Raw genomic sequence first — 5,320 nt, forward strand, 5'->3', positions numbered from 1 at the left:
GAAGGTAGGTCATAGTGTTTATGAAAAGGTCCCCCGTAACTTTTAAGGGCCACGAAGTGAAAGGCAAGTTCACGACATGTAGTACTTGCTGGGCTAATTAAACTTATTGGGCTATAGAAAAAAATTGGGTTACTCTTAGCCAGTCCCCCGTAATTCGTTATAAGTCACGACGTGAGACCATGCTTCATGTCGTGAGAATAGTTTGGGGAAAAAAATTAATTTAATGAATGACATATGTTCATTTTAATTGTTTACTGCTTAACTCTAAATTACCCCACGTCTAATTTTTCCATTTAAAAGTTTTCGGATGACGAATTGATCATTTTCCTAAAAATAAAAATTCCTAAAAAGAAAAGAAAAGAAAATGCGAACAAAACTCAGATTGCCTCCCAGAAGCGCTTATTTTTTTTATGGACTCCTACGTGTTGAGCGCTGTCAGAGGAGTCCACCACCAGCACCTTCTTCTGTTGTTTCCCACGAACGACAGTTCTTCTACTCCTCACGATCTCAAGCTTGCAGCTATTTACAGTTACGTTCTTCCAAGACCTGTTGGCATGTCGCCTGATCGCTCAACATCCACCTTCAACTGTAGAAGTGCCGCCCCACGTATCCTTCAATCTCTCCACCTATTTCTCACATTCATCTTCATTCAGTTACTTTTATTCTTCCTCCTGCATGATCCCATCAAACCCTAGATTTCAGGCTCGTGTATATATCTGATACGCCTATATAAGAGTATGTTTCAAATCTATCGTTCAGAATGAACTTGCCTTTGAAGAACACCCACCAAGGTAAATTCATGCATCAATTTACTTCAATTCTTCCCGTGTTAGCAAAATTATAGCCTTTTTTAACATTTGAATTCAATTCTTGGAGCAGAATTTTAAGATTTTAGTGGGAAGGAGAATGCCAAAGATGAATCATTAAAGGTGTTACTGAAAAGGATAACCCCAATGGTGAATCATGGGAAGCAATTACCATATCGATCACAAGTTTCAATTCTTTTTTATGCTAGATGAAGATTTGTGAAGCCAATACTGTTTTTTGTAAACAAGTTTTATGAAGCCAGATGACGATTTGAGCTAGATTCTAGTCGGAAATTAGTAATTTTTTTTTTTTTTGTTATTTCTAAAGTTATGTGAACTTATGACTTATCCCATTTATTGCATCTTCTTCTTCATGATCTGATGTTTTTTATCCGAGGTACTTTGTATTTTATATCAACTGAACGAGGGGAATACAATTCTTGATTGCACATTTTGCTAATAATGTGTGGTTGGGCCAAGATATGTTGGAGTCTGTAGGGAAATTTGTTAATGGTTTGAAGTTTATAGGAGGCTCTGAATGTTTGAAAGTTTGGACTGAATATTTGGTGTAAAAGGTTCATCTTATTTCAAAGAGTATATAGTGGTATTTAGGGTCACAAAAGGTCGTCTTGACTTCCAATTCCACCCTAATAAATTGTATTGTGTGACCATAATAGGAATGTAAGCAGCTGGGATTTGATACAGTTGAGCTAAATATGGATTCACTTGAACTTCATGAAGAAACTTTGTTGAAATACATAAGGTTAATTTAGAGTGAGGGGCTTAAAGCTAAGCCTCAATTTTCTGTTAAGTTTAACAAGGTTGGCATTCCTCCAACCCATGCAAGAGCTTATGGTGGATATGTTCTTCCAACACCTCGAACATATGGTAAGAGTCCATTTTCTTTCCTTTTTGGCATGAACATTTGGAGAACTAAAAGCTTTATGAGGGCAAAATGGTCATTTTAGATGCTTTTTGGGTCCTTCTAATAACCGTGTTCGACTCGGGCACTAAAATCATTATGAAACAATAAAATATGGATGAAAAAAGGAAAAAAGATTAGTTTTTGGTCATTGGTCCTAAAAATAACTAAAAGTGTTATGATGGTAAAATGGTCATTTTATATACAGAGTCCCTAGGATTGTATCGTTTCTTTATCCGAAAATGATTTTTTACTAATAGCGCTTCTTATAATTTGATTATGTTATGTTTCGATTTTGATGAACAAAACCATAATTTCAACTCTAATTTCTATTATTTATTTCAGGATTTGAGGAATCAACCCCCTTTTTTCTCGATTAACATTCATATGCATGACATAATCTTGTGATTTCGATGATGCTAAATTCCTCCAAATCCGACAATATCAAATCACAAGTAACGTTTTTGTTTATATATTTAAATATGTTTATCGTACATTATTTATTTTCTTTGTTAAGCCTGAAGAATTAGATTGCGAATAAATCAAAGTTCTTTGTGTAGGGTTGGTTAATTGCTTGATTAAATGTTTTCTTATATGTGTAGTGGGTATTCTTTTTTTTTTTTTTTTTTTTTTTTTTTTTTTTTTTTTTTCTTTTGACCTTTTTATTGGTTAAAAAAGGAAACATTATATTAAGCTTGATAGTTGATTGACTATAATGGTAATGTTTTCAGAATTTATTAAGTCAAGTTTATGATGAAACTGACCTGGTCACCATTATGCCTAAAGTTGTTTCTTTACTTTATATTCAGGTAGGTACTTGAATCTCTTTTACTTCTTTTTTGATTTTATACTATTATCAATTTTTTCATTTATTGAAGAGCTCTTCAAGCACCATTTCAGTTGCAATGTTCTTAATAGGCTAATATTGTAATATTTCCCTTTTGCAACAGGACATCATGACACTAATATCCAAAGGAGCTATAGCTGCTTCTTATAGAGTTTTTTAGATATCGTGTAAGTTCAAACATATTATTCTTCTAACATAAATACCTTGATGAAAATATTGAAGCTTTGACTTTGAGGGTTATTGCTAGCATTCAAGTACTTCTACGTAAAAAGGTGAATGTGATTGTGAAATGATTCTTTTTTTATGATGTCAATGTATAAAAAAATAGTATTAATTGTATATTATTATGTTGTCAACAACAAACATGCTTTTTTTGCCTAAAAACCATTTATCATGGCCTTTGTTCTTAAGTTAGGATTTTATGGTTCGACAACTTTTGCCCTAAATATCTCATACGCTTAGAGCATACAACAAGCATCTAGATGCGAATAGTAGAAGCTTCTTGCTAAAAGCTATATGTTTCCCTGTGCTTTAGCTAGAATTGGATTGTTGGTATTGGGGGTGGGGTGGAGAAAGTTATTAGACATTGTCTTTTTTGATATATCCTTCTTTTGTCATTTTGGTCATTATTATTTCTAGATTATTATTTCCTTTTTTTCCTATGTTTTTGTTTCCGTGCAAAATGTCGATTTTTTTTGAAATATTAGTTATCAATCTTAAGTATTAATTGTTATCTTTTATTTTGGAAAAGTGAAAATAGAGTATTAATTTGTAAGAACGATTTTGAAAGAAGCTTAAAAAACATTGTAAAAAGTCTATAAAAACTTTGTGCAAAAATTCTTACAAAACATTTAAAAATATTATATAATCAGGATTTGTGATAGTAAAATGTTATAATAGGAAGAAATTAAAATATAATACTACAAAATAAAGTAAAGTCCATTCATTGTTTTTACATCCACATTTCAATTAACTATTGTTTGTTTCATACTATGTAATGCACCGTCAATTTTATAGACAATTATATTACACAAACAATTAATGATTATTCATTATCGGTGAACCCGTTCAACCAGGGGCGGAACATGGACATTTGAAGTAGGGGGGCCGAAACCAAAATTTCAAAAATAAAACCATGTAAACATATTTAATTTGGTTCAAAAATACAACCTTTAATAAAATCTAAACAAGTTCCTAGTATCTATTCATCATCGACAATTGATCCCTCATGAACTATTGATATGTATGTATACATTTTTGTTTCTAAAGTATCAATGATATGTTAAATAATCTAAAACTTGTAATTCAAACACAATACTTGGTTATTTATTGCAATTAAATTGAAGGTTGATTTTGTTGACTTATTTGTCAATAATTATGATGAAGAAACAAAAACTTAAGAGCTAATATAGAACGTAAGTTAATGAATAAAGACTAAAAGTGTAATTCATCTTGTTTTGCCTGATTTTTACTACTTTTCAAATAATCTTCATATATTAATAAATAAAAAATTGCCACATCAAACAGCTGCACATTATCTCACACACATTTACAGAACATCCGGATGCTAGGATTATCCTAAAGCTTCATCCAATCGTGTGTCTTTATAACACACATCGATTACGCACGTCAATAATTCACAACTTCTCTCTCGTCTATCTCCTTCTCTTTCAAAAACTCTAATACATATTTTCATCAAACTATTAGAGGCTCTTCCCTTTCATCCTCACCACCTCCACCAAGAACCACACACCCATAGTACGTCAGAGTTCACTTGCAGCTGTCTCGCTACTACTTAGTAGGCTAAAAAGGTCGGGGGGCCATGGCCTCTGGCCCTTAAAGGATCCGCCACTGCCTTCAACGAACATGTATTAAACTAGTTATAAGTTGGTTTAGGTAAGTTAAAATGTATTGATTTATGAAAGTTCCTTATATAAGTAATTAAAAACTTTTATTTTTGCTATATCCAAACATTGAATATTGCTTATTAGCGTCGCTAATAAACGAATTAAATAAGCAATCCCAAACACACTTTTATCTAAAACATTTTATAATCTATTTAAACCAAATTAACATACTAACCTTGTTATAACGGTACACTTTAATATACATATATCTAAGATATCATTTTTGCTCATTTTACACGAGTAAGCAAAATTTGGAAAACATTAAAAAATAATTTATCAAATTATTACATTTTGTTTGTTATCAGATAAGATAATTCAAACATTTTTAACAACATATAAATTAATAAAGACTTTTACAAATAAATATAAATTGTTTTAAATAAACAGTTCGTAAACGCGCCCCTCAACCACCGTAAGTTTATTAACCATTTAGTTTATAATCATCATAAAAACCCGATCAATCTTATATTAAAATATTAGTTTTATTTTTCCACTTGCACAACAATACTATCTAGCAATCTAAATTTTAACTACTTCTCAGTAACACAACTAAAAATATAAAATACTATTTGATTTTACTTAATTACATAAATTTCTATATAATGTTTCTAAAAGTTTGTTTTGAGATCTTTGGGGATTTATTTTATTTCGCTTTTTAGGATGCATAATGTGGTTAGTAATTTAGAAAGATGAGAAATGAATTGATTGAGAGAGAAAACCGAGTGAAGTGTTTTCATTGTCATTGAATAATAATACAATACATCAATATATACTGAACAGAAATGCATTACGTACTAATTACGATTCTAACAATCAAATGACGTGTCACTTCTCTAAT

The 5,320-nt window shown here is 31.0% G+C and overlaps 1 long non-coding RNA gene across 1 annotated transcript; it reads left to right on the top strand.

The window, feature by feature from the left end:
• Positions 1-483: 483 nt before the first annotated feature.
• LOC145003191 (uncharacterized) lies at positions 484-2,299 on the top strand. Its single transcript, XR_013661882.1, has 3 exons — positions 484-791; positions 880-1,694; positions 2,074-2,299. It is a non-coding gene; the product is annotated as an uncharacterized LOC145003191 (long non-coding RNA).
• The last annotated feature ends 3,021 nt before the right edge of the window (positions 2,300-5,320 follow it).

The sequence above is a fragment of the Lactuca saligna genome, chromosome 6 (genome assembly GCF_052625555.1).
Source record: "Lactuca saligna cultivar CGN05327 chromosome 6, ASM5262555v1, whole genome shotgun sequence".
NCBI lineage: Eukaryota > Viridiplantae > Streptophyta > Magnoliopsida > Asterales > Asteraceae > Lactuca > Lactuca saligna.